Source organism: Lepidochelys kempii, chromosome 10 (assembly GCF_965140285.1).
Source record: "Lepidochelys kempii isolate rLepKem1 chromosome 10, rLepKem1.hap1, whole genome shotgun sequence".
NCBI classification, from domain to species: Eukaryota; Metazoa; Chordata; order Testudines; family Cheloniidae; genus Lepidochelys; species Lepidochelys kempii.
In genome coordinates, this window is record NC_136389.1 from 65,971,273 (window position 1) to 65,992,102 (window position 20,830).

At 42.0% G+C, this 20,830-nt stretch overlaps 1 long non-coding RNA gene across 1 annotated transcript; it reads right to left on the reverse strand.

Moving 5' to 3' along the window:
• Nucleotides 1-18,043: 18,043 nt before the first annotated feature.
• LOC140894971 (uncharacterized) lies at nt 18,044-20,612 on the reverse strand. The gene is made up of 3 exons (XR_012154014.1): nt 20,066-20,612; nt 19,138-19,225; nt 18,044-18,512 (listed from the first exon to the last, which is right to left on the reverse strand). It is a non-coding gene; the product is annotated as an uncharacterized LOC140894971 (long non-coding RNA).
• Between the last annotated feature and the right edge of the window lie 218 nt (nt 20,613-20,830).

Sequence of the window (20,830 nt, forward strand, 5' to 3'; positions counted from 1 at the left end):
CCTCCTTCCTGAACGCACTGCCCCACTCTGCTTCTTCGCCCCCACCCCGGCTTCCCACGAATCAGCTGTTTGTGGAGGAAGCCGGGGAGGGCTGAGAAGCAAGCGGCAGCTTCGCACTCAGGCCCAGGGAGGCGGAGGTGAGCTGGGGTGGGGAGCGGTTCCCCTGTGCACCCCCCGGCTTACCTGCTGCAGCGCGGGCGGCCCTCCTCGCACCCCCCCCCCACAGCTCGCCTCCGCTCCGCCTCCTTGGGCCTGAGTATGAAACCACCACTTGCTTCTCAGCCCTCCCAGGCTTCCCACACGAACAGCTGATTCATGGGAAACCAGGGGGAGTGCGGAGAAGCAAAGCAGGACAACGTGTTCAGGGGAGGAGGCAGAGGCGGAGCGGAGGTGAGCTGGGGCCGGGCGCAGGGTGGGGAGCTGCCGGTGCCCTGGAGCACCCACAGAGTCGGCGCCTAAGGCGACACTTTTGGCTGGGCTTCTAAATTTAACAACTGGTTCCAGAGAACCAGTGCGAATTGGCTCCAGCTCACCACTGGCTGTAGCCCACAAAAGCTTATGCTCTAATAAATCTGTTAGTCTCAAAGGTGCCACAAGTCCTCCTGTTCTTTTCGTGGATACAGACTAACATGGCTGCTACTCTGAAACCTATTTATTAGGTTCTTAGCTACCAAACTCAGTCAGACAGAGAGGCTAGGAGAAAATGTTTTTAATTTGATTTTACCAGATGAATAAGAGAGCTCAAATAAACCCCAGTTCCCCAAACAAATGAAAAAGGCTTCTGGGTAGCCTGAACTTCCTGATCACATTGAGTATGCTCAGCCAGTCGGAGACAGGAGACATACTATGTGACTTGCCCATGTGATGTACCCCTGCTCGTGCTTAAAAGCTGAACAGCAGTTTTTTGGGAGTGGGGCTTGAAGTCATAGGTCTTCTGACAGAACAGGCTCTCTCAAGCTAAGAGTTGCATGCATCATAACTGGGCCTGAACAGTGTTCTTTTATTTACAGTCTTAAAAATGAGAAAGAGCAAACTGATACCTAGGACTTCCTTTTAGATTTTTGGTTCGCTTGTTCCAGCTGAGACTAAAGCCTTTCCCATGTACCCAGCAGGGTGCAGGGATTGTTCAGTGTTTCACTTAAAGTGGCTCTTTGGTTCTGCCAACCATCCTGGTGCTAAGGGCAAAGAGATTTATTCTCCTCCTCCCTGTGGTCCCCCAGCTGGTGCCCAGCCAGAACGAAGTCACCAGAAAGCAATTGATAAAGGATATGGCTGCAGTCAGAGTACTCCAATTTGCCACATGGTTTATTTGTTTGATCCCCACCATCCCAAAAAAAGTTTGTATAAATAAAACAGCCATTAAAGTTTCAGCCACCTAACTAGAAAAATCTATGCTGTGTGTGTAAGTTCAGAATTGGTCAACACAGTTTTGCGGGAAGTTAGGAAGAACCAGAGTTCCATTCAACCATGGAAATCTGAAGAACTATAAATTACTAAAATAAAGTCACCACTGTTCCCCATCTCAATCTACAGAGTCAAGTAAAACCTTTAAACCATAGAACTCTTCCTAACCAGAACATTTAAAAAAGAATTTATGTATGAAAGAAAATCCTCTCAGCTTTTACATTTTATCAAACAGATGACACCGACAAGGCAGCTGTAAATGGATTACTAACATAATGAGATACTGAAATGTAGAATTATTCACCTAGAAATTGTGGCTTCAGGGTACAAGTTTTGCTCTCACTTTTCGTTTTATTTTGTTTTTCTGTAACAGTCACTTAACCATCCATGTGGTAGTAAAGAAGCATGATTCTAAACATGCAGAAAGGCCACAACCACAAAAAGCATGAGAAATGACTCCTCCAAATGCCTCTATCTCTCACAATCATAGACTCAGTCTCAACTTCCGGAATACAAATAGACTGAAAAGTTGACCCACCCTAGTATTAAAAGGAAACAGAGAGCAATGTTTGGACACAAATACTTCCATACAAACCAAAATGAAGATTAGGACAGATCCAAATATACAAAATGCCTTCAAAAGCAAACATAATGCGGTCTTATCCCAAGAGATGTAACCAGATACTTGATCACAGAGAAAACAAAACACCTCCATCCATCCCCCTATAATCAGTTACTTTGTACTTAGTTTAGCTCATCTTACACATATAACAGCAGCTTTTCTTTACTTTCAGCCAAGAGCGTCTAGCATATGTTCATTTTATCAAAATATGCTGTACTGCAGGGCTATAAGAACTGTAATAAGTTACAAGTGTTACCTACCCAATTGGTTGGCCAAAAGGACAACCCCAGCAAACCTCTCCAAACTGCTACATAATGAAAGGATAAGATAACACTCAAAAGAAATGGGGAAACTAATTCTAGTGCTACAGCTTTGCATAGACCCCTTTAAAGAAACGTGTGGAAAGGAGAAATCAACCTCTCTGCTTTATTAGTGAAAAAGCAAAAATCCCAATAGTGAACACAGACAGCACAAACTAAAACAGATGTAACCTAAAATGCATGCAAGATACTGTAAAAACAAACCTGATTTTAAAATAACCTCTGCTAACTCAAAGGGTACATCTACATTGCAATCAGAGGTGTGACTGCAGCATGCGTAAACAGACCCAAAGCTAGCTTTAATATAGTTAGGGTGAGTACTAATAGCAGTGAAGCTGAAGCAGCACAGGTTTCAGAACAGGCTGCACAAGCCCACCCGATATCCCAAATACTAATTTGGTTAGTCCACACTGAAGTCTCATAGACTATCAGAGTTGGAAGGGACCTAAGGAGATCATCTAGTCCGTCCTACCCCCTGCTCAAAGCAGGCACAATCCCCAATTTTTTTTTTTGCCCCAGATCCCTAAATGGCCCTCTCAAGGATTGAACTCACAAACCTGGGTTTAGCAGGACAATGCTCAAACTACTGAGCTAACCCTGCCCCTCTGCCGCTGTGGCTTCACTGCTACTGGTACTTATTAAAGTTAGCTTGGATATGTCTACCCATGTTGCAATCACACCTTCAACTGCAGGGCAGACATACTGTAAAGGCAGCTGGAGGGAACACCTTTTCCATCCCACGCACTCATAAACATTGTCTCCAAGCTGCATAACTGCCATAGGTCTTATTCAAATGAAACAAATATGCTTATCCTAAAAATCAGTTTGGATAAATGTGATATAGTGCATCTTGGGAAAGAGCAATGAAAAACAGAGATATTCAATCCTAGGAAAAAATCTCAAAAGACGTGGGGGGGCCAAAAGAGATCTACTGGGGTAATTGTAGACAGCAAATTAGATAGGAATTTTCAACGTGGTATATCTGAAGAAGAAAAAAAAGCCAGTATTGTGTGGCGTTGTATAAGCAGAGGAATCATGCCACAAATCAGAGAGGTGATAGTTTTCACTCTACGCACATAGCTTTGGTGAGATCACATTAGAACTGCATCAATATCAAAAGTTGTGAAATTGGATTAAGTTCAGAAAACAGCAACAAAATGATTAGGGTGCTGAAAAGATTGATTTACTGAGAAAAATTAAATGAGCTAAATATGCATAGTTTGGCTACGCAATGATCAGGGTGGGACATAATAAACATCTACAAATATTTAAAGGGTATAAACACAAAAGAGGGACAAGAGGGGATAACTAAGAATAATGGATTAAATTAAGAAAAGAAAAAAGTTAGGCTCTCAGAAAACTTTCCCTGACCACAAGTTCTCTTAGACTGTAGAACACCCTGTGAACAAATTTGATAGAAACCCCATCATCTGGAAAATTAAAGCCAGACTGGACAAGACACTTGAAAATATATATAGGGCTTCTGATTTTAGGTTTTAACCAATAAACACCAATAAAACAATCCCCAATTTTTAAAAAAATCCAACGTCAGTGTTTAGCCAATAAATGCCAAGAAAAACATCAGAAATAGTTACTTGTAGATATGGGCTTGTCTACACAGAGCACTAATGCAGACTACACTGGTGTGATTTTTGAAGCATGCTAACATGTAATGCATTAATTGGTCCGTGTAGACCCTGTTGGTGCACACTAAATATTTCCGAGTGTTCTTTAATGTGTGCTGTTGAAAAAAGTACATTAAAGCACATAAGGGAACATTTACAGAGATTACTCATTTCAGTAGTACATATCATAATGAGCAAAGTATATAATCTATATTACTCATTACTAAGGCTAAGTTTTTGCCACGGATACTTTTAGTAAAAGTCCTGAACAGGTCACAGGCAATAAACAAAAATGACCTGTCCCTAACTTTCACTAAAACTATCCCTGACAAAAGGGGTAGGTGGGTTCAGTACCCACTGCTGCTGGGGCTCCCGGGTCCCCCACCGCTGCAGTGTGTGGGAGCTCTGGGGTGCCCCTGCCCATGGAGCTGGGCAGATGCGGGGTCCTCCAGCCCCCGCCGCAGCTGGGCAGCTGCGGGGGTCCCCTCACCACGGCTGGGCAGCTTCCGGTCCTCTAGTCCTCTGCTGCCTGTCGCAGCTGCGGGGTCCCCCGACCAGGGCCGGGGCTGGGAGCTGTGTGGGCAGGGTTGGCTGGGAGCTCCAGCCCCAGGGCACAAAATGTCATGGAGGTCAGTGGAAGTCATGGATTCCGTGACTTCCATGATCTCTGTAACATAATCATAGCCTTACTCATTACAACATATATGAAGAGAAAGCCCTGAAAATTCTTGATTTTTGGACATCTACATAAAACTCAAAAACTGCTAAAAATAAATTTGTAAAAATGAAATCAATAAATTCTGAAAAAACAGAAGCCCTAAATACACTTTATGAAACAGACTTACATTTAAATGGAAGGTACATGGGCTAGATAACTTAAATCATCTTTTTCCATCTATAATTTCTATGACTGACATTCAAAATGGTGAAGACCCTCTCCACACAAAATGTCTAGTCCACAAAGATTCTTATACCACATTAATCACCATAGTATCTGAGCATCTTCCAGCAGTGCAGTAAGTAATGTGTCTTAATGTCTGTCATGTGTTTGTTCTCTCCTCCTCTACCCAGGGGAGAAGTTTGAGCACTGGAGCGTTTTGTTTTTTATATCTTTTATATATACACTATATCAGGGGTAGGTAAATTTTTTGGCCTGAGGGCCACATCTGGGCATGGAAATTGCATGGCAGGCCATGAATGCTCAAGAAATTGGGGGTTGGGGTCTCGGAGGGGGTGAGGGCTCTGGCTGGGGGTGTGGGCTCTGGGGTGGGGCCAAAAATGAGTTCAGGGTGCGGGAGGGGACTGTGGGATGGAGGTGAAGCAGAGGGGTTTGGAGTATGGGAGGGGGCTCCGGGCTGAGCCTGGGAGTTGGGGTGTGGAGGGGGTATGGGCTCTGGGCACGGATTCTAGGGTGGGGCCAGAAATGAGGGGTTCAGGATGCAGGAGGGGGCTCCAGGCTGGGGCAGGGGGTTGGGATGCGGGAGCTCCAGGCTGGGACTGAGGGCTTCGGAGGACAGGAGGGGGATCAGGGCTGGGCAGGGGTGTGGGAGGAGGTCAGGTGTGCAGGCTCTGGGTGGCACTTACCTCAAACGGCTCCCAGAAGCAGCAGCATGTCCTCCTTCTGGCTCTTATACGGAGGCGCCGCCAGGCGACTCTGCGCACTGCCCTGTCCACAGGCACTGCCCCTGCAGCTCCTATTTGCCACGGTTCCTGGCCAATGGGAGCAGCGGGGGTGGCACTTGGGGTGGAGGCAGCATGTGGAGCATCATGGCTGACCCTACGCGTAGGGGCCAGAGCGGGGACATGCCACTGCTTCCAGGAGCCACATGGAGCCACGGTATGAGCAGAGCAGGGAAAGCCCCCGACGCCGCTCCACAGCTGCAGCACCGGACCCCACTCCCCAGTGGGAGCTCAAGAGCCAGATTAAAAGGTCTGACGGGCCAAATGCGGCCAGTGGGCCATAGTTTGCTCACTCCTGTGCTACACACACACATTGCTACATGTTTATGTTAGAGAAGGCAAGGTCAAAAAAATGCACTTAGCACTTGGAGTGGAAGGTGGTGACGTTTGTGACGGTCCTTAATTTCTGTGGGAGTTCATTCCATAGTCTCAGACTGGCCCCAGAGAGACCTCTATCTCCTCCACAGATGACCTCTACACTTATTGCAGAAAGTTCCATTGTGCCAGAGAAACGAAACTGTTGAGATGGACTTCATCTCAGAACTTTATTAGAACTTTTAGATACCCTGGGCCCAAGCCATGGAGCAACTTGAAGATAAGGCCCATGACTTTGACCTTGATTCTGGATTCTATAAGAAGCCACTGCAAGGATGGAGGACAGGTTTGATGTGCTCACATCAGTGTTGCTAAGGAGATGTACTGCCATGTTCTATAACAGCTGGAGTTTCCTAAGCACTGAAAGCTTGATACCCAGGAATAGTCCATTGCTATAGTCCATCTGAGGGGTGCCAAAAGACATGAATAAATGAAGCCTGGTCCCTGTTTGCCAGAATGGGATGGAGTCAGTAGTCAATATGGGAGATTTTTTTCACTTCTAAAAACTGGTGTTTCTTGAAACCAATAGAAGTAGAGTTACATCCCATCAAACAAATCTTCATAATGCTCTGGATCAGTCTCTTAGTCTGTGGAAGCCTCCAAGCCAAGGGGCACTTAAGTGGATATTGCTTAATAAAGACTTAAGAGAAGGAATTTCATTAGGCTGGAGACATTCTTTTCATCCCAAACAAAATCTACATTAAGACAACATTACAGATGTTACCTTATAACATTTGGTTGGGAGATAATTACAATATCCCTGTAATGTATGTTACCCTAACTTACAGATATATGCTCTCATCTGTAACTCCATTTTAAACAGTTTTTTCCCTAGGAATTTTCATGTTTCTTAAATATTAATAATTTCACACATGAACACTAAACAAGAAACTCAGAAAATGTTATTGTGTGATATTTCTATTAATATCAAAATATGAAGTATCTATACTAAATAGATCTTTACCAACACACTGCAGTTGTTTTATGTCACTCTGGAATCTCACAAAGCAGTCAGAGCATGCTGGCCAGTTTTGTCAGAGGAGCACAAAGCAGCTGAAGTGTACCCTGTTTTCACATCCCACTCTCCCTGGCTTCCTGCATGCTACACTGTCTTGCACATGTGTGCGCAAATACACTAGTTTCCTCATCCCTGCTGTTGAGTAGATCCAGTGGAATGATTAGTTTTAGAAATAAATAGTGAGAAACAATGGACATTTTTACTGTTATTTTTCATATTTGAATGTTTATCTGCCAGCAGAGGCTAGAGCATAAAATCTTCTCCTTTACAGAAACTCATGAAGAACTGCTCTTTTTCAAAATGGCTACCCTCTCCCTTTGTTCTCAGTAGGACTGAGGTCACAGATTGACACGCTTTTTCAAAACAGCCACCATCTCTCATTATTCCTAATGAGAAAAAAGCCAGGGAAGCTGAAGCCACCATGTGCTATTCAAGAAATGAAGACAAGCAACAGATAGATACCTTTCTCAAAATGTCTACTTGAGGACAAAAAGAACAGAAGTACTTGTGGCACCTTAGAGACTAACAAATTTATTTGAGCATAAGCTTTCGTGGGCTATCGCTTCAGTCTCATTAAAAATTAAGAAAGATGGCCCCCATTTTGAAAGAGAGCAGTTATTTGGAAATTTTCTATAGAACATTTTCTTTAAGCCTTTGCTAAAGAAGTTTTCAGTTATGAAAAATAGTTGGGAGAAAAATTACCTTTAATTCTGAAAACAAATTCTTCAGATTTGGCACATGCACAAGATTTCAATGAGTTTAAAACTATATGGGAAGTGTGAAATTTCTGCTTCATTATTAATTTCATCTTAAACAACAACAAAAAGGCTGGCCCCAAGTGCTAAAATTTCTTCAGTGGCTCCTTATTTAATTAAATTTGAACTCCTAAAGTATGTAATGGATTTTCTTGTACATTTTCAGAAAATATATTCTATTCTCAAAGATTAAGTGCTATAATTTTTGGGAGGATAGATGGAATTTTTCAAATATAAATAAGAAGTCGAATCCCTGCTTTAAACATAAAAAACTACTCAACCTTAATTATGGAGACATAACTGCATGCTCCATAATTTCAACTAAAACATTTACTTTCTGCCTACCTACATTCCTCTGTAGTTTCAACTGGATAAAGCCTTGATCACCCATCAATTGATGTTAATAACTAAACTCTCAATAACTTCAGTGGCACAATATCTAATCCTTAGTTACTCTTTAATTTTCTTGTTAAAAACCCTGTTCTACAGTGTGGCTGCCTGTCTCCACCCAGAAAAGTAGCTGCATTTCAGTAGCAATTCCTGTAAAACAGTCTATACAGTACTTTTGGGATTCTTCAAGAGAAAAGAATTTTAAAGAGATTATTATTAAGAGAACAATTGTCTATTGCCTCACAAACAAGGAAAATCCTCTTAGCTTCTGTTTCTGACCGCACTGGCTCCCTTTGACAGTTTCTTTCTTCTTAAATGTCTTCTAATTTAAAAGGCGCTGAGCAACTTTAATCAACTAGAACAACCCTTGTTTAAAATGTTTGCTAACATCCTTGTGGTTTCATCCTCTGCCCCCATCAGACAGCTGTTTTTGTTGAGAAACCTGGTGAGAGGGCCTGGGCCCAGGAAAATTCACACAAAGCAAAATACATACCAAAGATGCTATAAAACCATTTTTTATGGTGCCTTTTCTAGCAAAGCTCCATCACCCACAACAGGCTTACTATACCTAAACTATGTTTAAGAAAGAATGATCGCTCTAGTCATGTGCTGCTGGCTCTAAAAACAACTAATTCAAAAAAAGGTAAGGGGTAGGAATTAATATCATAAACTCACACAGCGGACACTGTAATCTCTCAAAGACAGAGGTTTTGAATTACTATTTATTTGCATTGCCACAGCACCCAAAGGCCCCAAGCAGGAACAGTGTCCAGGAACAAAAGGCAGTCCCTGCCTCAGAGAGCTTACAATTTAAATCAGGGAATAGTACTGTATAATTTCTCAGGAGCCAATAAAATAGTCTTGAATGTTTTCGTAAAGTTTTAATAGTATCACATGGCAGTGGAAAAATAGGATATATTACAGTCAGCATTTGTAACAAAACAAGAAATACCTTAAACCCCTCCCCAGTAATGTAGTGTCACAGCTGCCATTTAAAAGTTCTTATGTCAGCAATACTAATAATTAAACATTGTATGAAACAGTTCTCTCAACAACAGAATCATATTTTTCAATTTTGCCATATTTGGTAGTATAGAAACAACATACAAGTTGAGGTTTTCAAAGATGTTAGTGAAACTGATCCTTCTCACTCATGACACAAATTTCTTAGCAGGGACGAGCAATTCAATTGGAATCAAATAAGAACTTCATTTTCAAGATTTAAATAGGTTTAGCCGGCTTCCTTGCCTACCGACCCTCACACACACTTTTTTCCATTTCTTCACACATCTTTTCTAATCTGAACTAAAATCTCTTCCTGTGTAGAGCTGGTCATAACATTTCTCATGAAACAGAGTTTAAAAAAAATATCCAAATTATGGACTGCTCCCAGCTAGGTGACCCCAGGATTTCAGACTCTTTCTGAAATGAAATTTTTTTCAAGACTTCCAGTTCATGGGAAATTTCAAAATATCAGAACTGGAAATCCTTAGCTTCAGACAGTTCTATTTCTACAGTATTTCCGGCCTGACCAGGAAATGGAAATCTCATGAGAAAACCTGTTCCCATAATATTTCTATATCAAAGAGGCTCAGAAGGTTCAAATGAGCATCCCAATATACAGCCAAAGTTCTCAAGGAGTTTTCATCATCAGCTATTAGCACCATGTGCATATTGTTCAACATCATATTCTGAGCATTTTAGACTAGAGAAAAAGTAAAGATGTCTCAGTGTTCAAACTACAAACTCACTTCCATATTGTTTCCCAGGGACACCACTATGTTATTATGTATATTTTCTAGTATATTTTTATGTACATTTTCTAGTTCTGCACAGTAGATGCATCACAGCCACAATACTATTTTTAACACATTCACTACCTATTTTCACTTTAGATATGGCTTCCTCACTGCAGAAAGGCACATTTTTCCACATATTAGCACAAGCATGGCACCTAGATGAACAACAAAGCAATCTGGTTCTGCATTTTTCACATTGTGTTGATTACTGTGATGCTAAACATGCATAATCAGTCATGGAGTTTAAGTAAACAGGACCACCCCATCTGCTTTTACAGTAGGACTTATGGAGGCCATGTGTTTGGCACTCATAGATACGCTGAATTGTACAAGCCAGAGATTACATATTTAGTATTATAATGTATCATTTTCTGATTCTGAAAAGATTTCAAAGTAGAATACCACAATCTCCTTCTATATACTTGCTACCTATACATTGTCTGCCATTGAAATAACTTAGGATAACGACAGTAAGCACTGAGTAAAATTGTACCTTACCATGCACATCAGTGATTAGCTCTGCCTTACAAATGAAAATATGTTCTCTTTATAAACACCATTGCCCTGATTTTGTAAAAATAATAAATAAATAAAAATACAACGATTTGCATGTAACCGAATGACAGAGAGGACCGCTGCTCCCTTTCCAATCTGCTAGCTGATGTTACTTCTGAAAGGATAGTTGGGGAGTGAAAAGAATAGGCTCCTCTTGCACCAGTTCCTGTGCTTCCCCTGCAGAGCCATTATACTATTATTACAGCCATGCTGATATTAAGGCACAAAAAAAATTAATAAAGCAGTTATTTTGCTGCTCCTCCTTTATGTCTGTTTTGGAAAAGCTGCAATCTTTGAATTAGATGTATTTCAATATTGTATGGGAAGATATATCTATAAAAGTATTTTTGTACAGTTATTTTTTTCTTTGATGTTGCCTATGTGATCTGGTTTTCTTTTAACCCCCAAATTGTTTTTGCACATAGGCCACCTTTGTTGCATTAAGCATTTAGATAGTATAGTAGCTGTTGCTATTCAGAGTTAATGATTTTGTTGTTTCATTCTGTGTTACCTAAAGTAGGGCCCAAACTAAAACTCTGGATCAACCAACTCACAACACTTTGGAGAAGATCAGATACATATCCAGACTTTACAGCTGGCTAGTCTCTCCTCCCCTTTCCACCCCCTCCGGGAGCCGAACACCCCTACACTTTGGCATAATTCAGATATAAATAAAAACACTGCAGGTTAGGCCCTTATCTAGTAATGCTATGTAGTATATGTAAGACCACCAGAATGTCTGTGTTTCTAGAAAGGAAAGTTATTAATTCCCTTGGTTCCAAAGTTTCCAGAACTTTGTATCACTAAACACCAATGAATTTTTCCAAGGAAAATCCTATCACTAAACATTTTAGGAGGTAATACCCTAACACGCTTATATTTGAATACTTGATCAAATACTGCATTTTAAAAATAGAGTTACCTCTTCTGATTAACTTACTTTGGAAATCAAGAAATGTATGTTAAGACAGAAGATCATTTTAAAAGAAGAAATTGAATACAATTTTAAGCTATCGTTCTACGAAAATCTAAAAGCAAAAACCAGGTTTGTGCTATGACCTTATAAATAAAAAAGTTAAACATAAACTGTATCACATAAAAGCTTCTTTCACCCTACTTTAGGGAGCTCAAGCTATCATCCACTTCTTTCCCAGATCACCCTAGAAAAATGTATTTCTCCCCACCTATTCCATTACTCTACTGTCTACTTCACCTTCCTTCTTACACAGGCACTCTCTCTCTCTCTCATTAGACACCTTGACCACCTTCCATGCTTACAGACCAAAAGAGATGCAACTGAGTTCAAAGCCCTTATTACTGTTCCAAGAATTAACTGCAAACAGATGGATGTGGTCCATCTTTACTCCCCCAGTTTCCACAGGTCTAACAAACAAGAATGCAAAGATCAATTCACTGCCACTGTGGCAAAACAGACTCAGAATTGGGGTGGCAGAGGAAAAAACCTCTCACAAATGCATGACCCTTACTTTCATTTACATTATGTGGTTTCTGTATCTTAAATATCCTGTCTATGCCTCCTTCACACTAGGAGGGGGGTGTCCCAGTTCTACAATCGAAAAAACATGCCACCAGGGGCTTTGTTGTAAGTTAATTTTGTGATTGACTTTACACCTTCATCACAGGGATGGCTGAATTTCATTGGTGAATGACGTTATGTTGGTTTCAAACTGGCTAGATTCACCCCCACTGGCTAATATGAAAATCACACCTCCCTTCACCACAGAGGCTTCCAGTGTCCCAGAGGCATTCAATCTGACTCAGAACAAGCACTGTTTCTACCTTTGCCCTTCCTCAGGGGTTAAATTTGGGGAGGGAAGCTTTAAATTTCCACTGTGATCTTCAGAGGCTTCAGTAGTATACACTAAATTAGGTTAGCCCATCCCCCTGATTAATTTAGCTATGCACTCACACACACACCTTGGGGGCAACACTGGCTACCTGTAGGTTACCTGGTGTAGAGAAGATGGGATGCTGCCATACACTGCAGCAGCATCCTCTGTAAACTTTCTGTCACGAAGGACCTTGTAACCAGTTTATTCCTGTGATGAAATAGCTGGCATAAATAAAGAACTAACCCATAGTCTGTAAAGTACTTTGGAATACAGGCACTATATAAATATAAGATATTACGGTACTATTCTTATGTTTTAATTCTACAGTGGGCACACTTTACTTTTCTCTACTATCTGAACTCCTTTTCTTTATTAGTCTACAGCAGCAGTTCTCAACCCACAGGCTGCATGTGGCCCAATTAGCACAGAGCTGCGGCCCAGCTGTGTGCTAAAGGCCACCTGGCCACACAGGGTCCGGGTTCCCACTTGCCTGGCTGCCCTGTGCAGCGGGGTTCAGGCTGCCTGGCCTGGCGCGGCAGGATTGGAGTTGCCACAGGGTTGGGGTTCGGGCTGCCAGATGTCCCACGGAGTTGGAGTCCAGGCTGCTGCCCAGCTGCCCTGCCACCCAGTCCTGCGCAGTTGGGTCCAGGGTCAGGGCTGTCACCTGGCCCACACAGCAGGGTCTGGGGTCCCTGCCACCCAGCCCCTCTCCCCCCCAGGGCTCCACTCCTTGCCCCACTCTGTGGAGGGGTCTCTGGGCAGGAGACGCTGGGCATAGGGGTCTCTGGTTCTCAACTTGCAGCCCAGGTAACATGCGCCCACAATGATAAATAGGTGGAGAACCACTGGCCTACAGGGACCCAAATGAGAAAACTATTTTGATTAGGATGTACATTCTGCAAACAGATTGGAAAAGCATCGATCAGAAAGGGGAGAGCAGTCTGAGTGTGCTACTTTGTAGACCCTGTTTAATTTTAGAATTACATTAGCTATATGAACATATCTTTTCTCCCCACACTTTTAGCCGAAGAGGTAAGGATCACTGATAACTGTTCCATGTGGTTCCCAAACTTGTTCCACCGCTTGCGCAGGGAAAGCCCCTGGCGGGCCGGGCCAGTTTGTTTACCTGCCGCGTCCGCAGGTTCGGCTGATCGCGGCTCCCAGTGGCCACGGTTCGCTGCTCCAGGCCAATAGGAGCTGCTGGAAGCGGCGCGGACCTGAGGGACGTACTGGCAGCCGCTTCCAGCAGCTCCCGTTAGCCTGGAGCAGCAAACTGCGGCCACTGAAAGCTGGGATCGGCGGAACCTGCGGACACGGCAGGTAAACAAATCAGCCCAGCCCACCAGGGGCTTTCCCTGCACAAGCAGCAGAACAAGTTTGGGTACCACTGCCCTAGCATTATAACCTCTAAAAAAGTCTACTGAAAAATAGAGCTGGTCTGAGATGGGCAGGGTTAGCAGGTAAATTCCATTCTATATGCACTCCCAGTCACAGTAAAAGGGCAGGCAACAGAAAACCACAGACAAGCAAGCACTCCAAATAGTAAACACTATCCATCCTATTCTTTAACAAACACAGAGCCAATTTTGCATTCCTTGCTGATCCAAAGTCCTCACTAACTTCAATGCAAGACTGGGCCTTCAGATAGGAAACTGAAACAAACACACTGAGTATGGCCCTGTATACCAATAAAGATATATACACATAAAATCTCTCTATCTTCTCCAGTCCTGACCTGCCTTTACAATTTACCTATCAAGAATTTTCTCTGCAACTGAGCCTGGTGTTTGTAATGGGGAATACCTAAAGAAAGCAGAATACAACAGCATTAATATATGTTCAATGAACTCTCTACCAATCCCTAAAATCTTGCTTGTTCTTGCTCTTTCTCTCTCTCACACAAACACATTACTCTTCACATCATGCAATCTTTGCCTGGTTAATAATACATCAATAGAACGTTTTCAAATACATTTACCATTAAAATAAGCCATGCTAAACCAATGTCAGAGAGAGCTTTAATAAAATGTATCAATATTTATAAACCCTCTTTGGTTGAACCTAATACATTTTAGCAAATAGATAATTGGTTTAATATCTTGTTTCTGTTGTATGAAGAAAATTCTCAAAACAAAACACACCTATCTAAATTTTATGAATTCTGGGAATGACATGCAACATCTTATTATACCTAAACCAACAGACAGCTCTAGCATAAAACTAGCTATATTATTTCTCGTCCTTAACATAGTATTTTAGGGTTCTTCTTAAAAGAAGCAAACCATACACATTCAAATAAGGAAGTCAAGGATAGATGAAGATTCTTTCCCAGCAAACCAGCAGTGGACCCCATATGAAAAAGCAGAAATAGTGATAAATCTGAAAATGATATGAACACTCACTGAATATGTTATCTGGTTTGATTTGAGATACCATCTGTTGAAAGATGGATTAGATTTGGTTTCTTCAAGAGTTGATGACTACTCCCTTTAAAATGACCTATCTGCAAGCAGACACACAGTCATTCCTGAAATTCAGCTGCCATCTAGTGGATGTTAAGAAAACGATTAACATATTAATTTAGGGGTTTTTTCGGACAGGCTTTTGCAGTCAGATTCTGGGGAGCATAACTGTTCCAGTGGTGTGGCTGCCAGAAAATGGGCTCGCAACAACTACTTTTATTCTTTGTCTTTGGGTTTTAACCACAGACAAAACAAAATGCAAAGCACTGCCATTCAACCCCGTATACTTTCCAGGTTTCAGAGTAGCAGCCGTGTTAGTCTGTATTCGCAAAGAGAAAAGGCGTACTTGTGGCACCTTAGAGACTAACCAATTTATCTGAGCGTAAGCTTTCGTGAGCAACAGCTCACTTCATCAGATGCATTCAGTGGAAAATACAGTGGGGAGATTTATATACACAGAGAACATGAAACAATGGGATAATATTCCCCACTGTATTTTCCACTGAATGCATCCGATGAAGTGAGCTGTAGCTCATGAAAGCTTATGCTCAAATAAATTTGTTAGTCTCTAAGGTGCCACAAGTACTCCTTTTCTCTTTGTATATACTTTCCAGGAACATACATAATTAAGGTCCTGATCCTGCAATTGGATCCATATAGGTAAACATTTGCCCCTGCATTAACTTCAGTTGCAGATAGTGGGGCTCCACCCTGCTGCAGTAGAGCCAGTTAAAAGAACGTGAAAAACTCTGCATTAAAGCCACGTTAAAGATTACTGTAATCCTGTACTGCATAACTTGTATATTTTATGGTATGCTTTTTCAGATAAGTAGTAACTTATTAACTGATAATTAACCAGAAAAAAATAAAAACAGGAACAGAAATATTGTGTATCAGCAGGGCCCAGTCTATCATTTATTTTGGAAGATTAAATTATTTAATGTGATTTTTAATTGCACAGACTTATTCTACATTTAATCCTTGTGTTTTTAAAAAGTTAACAGAAAAAATTACTGTTTATTAATGTTAACATTTTAAATTGTCCTACCTAAGCCTTGTTGTTCACATCTTATTGATGTGTATAGGACAAGGAAAGGCAAGTTTCCTCCTTTACTGCTATTATTTGACTTGAGACATTTTTTATCTATTGGTTGTATTTTCACAATGAAGTTGGGTTGTTTGTTTTTTTAAGTAAAAGCTTAGCATTTATATAATGCAGCCTAAGTAATGGAGAAAATTTAAGACTTCATAATCCATTGCTCCTTCCCTCCGCCCCATCACTTTCTTGTGTGCCTGATGTTACATTGGAGGGTAGTATTTTGTTGTATTTTAATGAGGCATAATTGCTTTTAAACAGCAGCTTTTCAGCCTCAAACCCTGATTCAGGCCCCACAGGGACAATTATTCCTTGTGGTTAAGTGAGCAGCACTCAATTACTCTCTCAGAAAGCATGACTGGAAGTGACTTTTGAACTAATTTATTATTAATAATAATTTTAATTTCCCCCCTAAACTAAGTAAAGACACCTTAGACACCCCTAAATAAATTTGTTAGTCTCTAAGGTGCCACAAGTGTCTTTACTTAGTTTAGGTGTTCCCCCCTAAACTAAGTAAAGACACCTTAGACACTGCTCTTTATTGAGGATTACATTTATGCTTTATTTCAAACTTCAGCTGCTTTTGTGGTAACCCTGTTCGAAAGAACGGTAGATCTCCTTCCACCAATGAAGAAAGCATTATTGCTGGAAAAGATTGTCCTCATGTTTTCGCAACCGTAAATAAACAAGTAAATAACTATTAAGCAAATGCCAAACACAAAATATTAAGGTTTTAGAAGTTTATCTGAATGCAAAAATGAAAGAACATAATGGAAACTGTGGAATATCACGCAATACCAGATGCCCATTACAGTAAAATGAAAAATATTCCTTCAGCTGCAGGGGCTGACTATCAGTTTGCAAATTCTCAGCAGTCCCAGCATGATTTTCTCAACTGCAATTCAATGTCATTAATCACTGGGGGAGAGAGACTTTACTCAGCCAGTATCCAAGGCTTAAGTTTTTTCTTATCCAGGATTCCTAGAAAAATCAAGAAGAAATATCCATCTATTCTGTTCCAACTTTCCCTTCTTGGCTTTCTTTCTCTCAGACTCTTCCACAGTCCAACTGGCTGCGGCTTTTCCTACCCTGGACTCTAATTCCTCTATTCCCCCACCAAGGGTTCTCAGTGATGGCTGAAAAGCTTCTCTGAGGATCCAACCGCATTTGCCAAAATAAGGAACATCCCCAGACTAAGCCCTAGTCTCTTCCTCTTGTGCCTGACTTTTTCCTACCAGACTGCACACACACTAGGTCTGGAATCAAAGAACTAGACTACAAATATTAGCTATTTTGCTCCAAATTTTCAGTGCTCTATAGTATATTCCTAAGCACTTGGAGACCTAGAATCTTTTTACCAGTCACAGCTCCACATCTTCAGCCATAACCCCTGCACCCTCATGGAGTTTGTTACACAACTGGAGCCCAAGGCTTGAATGGGGGTCCAGAGAAACAAGGTGGTCCTCCCATGAAGCTCCAATTGCGAGATCAAGAGCCTAAATAAAAACAGGATGCAACAGCAAAGTGTAGGACAGAGTGGATGGAAAGACAAAAGTGACAAATTATCACATTACATCAAAACTGTACTATTTAAAGATTTTAAAATCTGGTTTATTTGTTAGACACAAAAATGAACTCTGTAAACACCTTGAGTAGCAAATGAATTGACAAGGGAGGCTTAGGCTGGACATTAGGAAAAACTTCCTAACTGTCAGGATGGTTAAGCACTGGAATAAATTTCCCAGGGAAGTTGTGGAGTCTCCATCATTGTCTAACCTACTCTTAAAAATCTCCAAACATCTGTAAGAAATGGTCTAGATAATACTTAGTCCTGCCACAAGTGCAGGGGACTGGACTAGATAACTTTCGAGGTCCCTCCCAGTTCTATGATTCTATGAAGATTTAATCAGGAGGAAGGAGAATAAGAGGAACAAGATTACTGGAACACAGAGCCCACTGGGTGTCTATGGAATACTATCTGAATAAGTAGCAGGCTGAGAAACAGACAGGAAGAAGAAAGTCTCTGAGAAAATGAAAGATATATTTTATTCACTGAACTAAAACAAAAGTGCTCTTCCCTTCCTGAATGTTGTAGAGTGTGGTATGTTATGCAAACTGTTTCATTTGTTTTAATATGCTATTCTCTCTCTCTCTGGCTTTAATAAGGCTATGTAAGTCTTAGACCATTGCTTGGGAGATTTTTCATAGGCCATCCCAAAATAAGGAAACAACCCTGATTTGGAAGTCTTGCTCAAAAGGACACAGACCAAGGGTTCCTCTTTTCATAAGGTATGTCATGTATGGAGCTGCAGTCATACTAATATTGATCTTGGTTAAGAACCATCGATGAGACACAACTGTAGTGGATGGTAGTGACAGACCTTGGTTATCTGTCGATATATACGTATAGATTTTTAATTAAACCCAAAACCATCATGACTTACGGTATGGGAACAGCAACAAATGAGGGGATTTTTGTTTATTTTGTTTTTGGTTGGTTGGCTAGTTGAGGATTTTCCCCCGTCTTTTCTCTCCATCTTCTCCTTCTTTTCTAGACTCTTTAACATAAATAAAACATTATTATGATATTGTTTTACTAACTGAATGTAATTCCCATTACCCAGTTTTCCACATAGTATAGCGACGCATGCATTTTCAGTGTTAAAATTTTAATGGAAACAAATAAAGCGTCCCATCCATGCACACATCATTCAAAAATCAACAAGAAAGGGCCTGACCTTGCTCCCACTAAAGTGAATAGCAGCCAAAGTCAACAATTTTAACAATTGTTATTTGGAACTCTTTGCCACTAGAGATTAGAGTTTGCAGATGTTTTTCTTTGTCATCAGAAATCAGAGTTTCCAGATGTTACAAGAAGTCTGTTCTAAAGAGCAACTATATTTGAACACAGGCCATAGTGCCTGGTTTCAAATATGCTCTTTTTTTCCTAAACACAACCTTTTAACACCAAGCAGAGGATCTGCCACTGCCAATTTGGAAATCTCTCCATCTCAGAACTAGGTCTGTTGCCGTTTTAAATGGAATATTTTGTTTGTTTTTCTTAATTGAATATGGACTCAAAGAAGTTCATGTTCAAATATGATGTTCCTTCAGAAACCTTCCCCTTCCCCCCCCCCCCCCCCCGCAGGATGTTTTTTAAAAGGCTGGGCTTAAAAATATTACCTCTTTGAATGCAAGCTTCAGACAGTTCCTGGCCTGCCAACCTGGCAATCGGACTCACAGCAAATGGCTCACTTTTCAAGTAGTAGATCTGCACGACATAAAAAATATTTGTACATACTTGCATTGAAAAGTCTGCTATGAAAAAATGCTCGAACTGATACAAAAAAGACAAAAGGGGGACAGAAAATAAGATAAAGACAAATGAGGGGATTTGATCAGGAACTGAAAAAGAAAAAAGTGCAAGAGAGAGTAGGTGGGACTACTCAAGCAAGAATTAATTAGAAGGGGAAAGCTTCCCAGTTTCCCACAATAACTGGGAGAAGATGCTGTACTTCTCCTGCCTTAGCCATCACCTTTCATACTATGTTCCTGCCTAACATTTACAGTTAGCTGAGGCAGGTCTGTTCAGAGGGCCTGATCCAAAGCCACTGAAATTACTTTGGATTTAGTCACTCGGTTCAGTCAGGACTGGGCTAGTACAGGACTTTCTCCATCAAGAATTCCCACATAACAGAGTGGGTCTGCAGAATTACAGTGCTGGTTGCCTTTAGGGTATGCTGCAAATCCCAGTTTCTATCTGGCCAAGCATTTGGTCGAGATGATTTTTTAAATATTGTTTTATATTTTAGGCCCCGTTCCTTCTAAGTATATCTTTACTCACAAGAGTAGCCTTATGGAACATTATGAAGCTACTGACAGACTGAAGTTCGCAGGAGCATGCTTTTAGTTTGGATTCTATCAAGCCTAGATACCTTTTCATAAGACCTATGAATAAAAATAAATAATTGGTAGAGCAGAAGGCTAGAGAATCGATTCCCTTTAAACAGTCAGTTATTTCCTAGTCAGCGATGTATTCTTCTTCTCTTTAATATATATCTTATGTGCTTTGCATTATTAATTACTGGACTCATTATGATGTACTATTTACCTCTACCTTCAGCTTCCAGACATCTGGATGGCTTCCCACTTCCCTGAAGCTGGAACTAAAGCTGCTCTGACCCAGAAACCATGAGCGAAGGCGTTGGTAAATGCGTTGCCCTACCCTCCAGAGTGCATGGGGACAGACTGAGGGGGCACTGGAAGTGAGTGAGGTCTAACCCCAGCCGGGGGGGCTTGAGGTACAAAGCGCCCCTCTGAAGGGTGGAGGCGAGCTCTCACCCTGCGGCGCACTAGGGGAGGCGATTCTCACACAGCAGGGGCTGCTCTTTGGGCACAGGATCCCCACCGGGGGATCGAGGCAGGGAGGTCATTTGAGGGGTGTGTCAGCGGGGCGAGCGAGGAGAGGCACTCCCCGGGGGCACGTCTCTCACTGCCACGGGGGTGTTGAGGGGGTGGCGGGGTACAGGCATGCCAGGGCTCGTGTTTGGGGCCAACAGGAGAGCGAAGCAGAGCGGGAAGTCCCGTTAGCTGCCGGGAGGGCGCGTTAAACGGCAGCACACACAGCCACCCTTCCCCATGCCACTCCGGCGCGCAGCGGTGGCGGCTCCCTAGCAGGGCGGAGGCTGAGGCGGTGCGGCTCGGCGCATGCGCGAGGCGGTGACGCAGACAGGACGCATGCTCAATAGCTCGGAGGCGGTAGAAGCCAATGTTTTCCTGGCGCTGGTGAGCGACCGGTCGGCCCCAGGCCGAGCGCGTCTCCTCATTGCGAGAGACCTGCTCAGCCGCTCGACTGCGGCTGCCCCGCAGCTCTGCT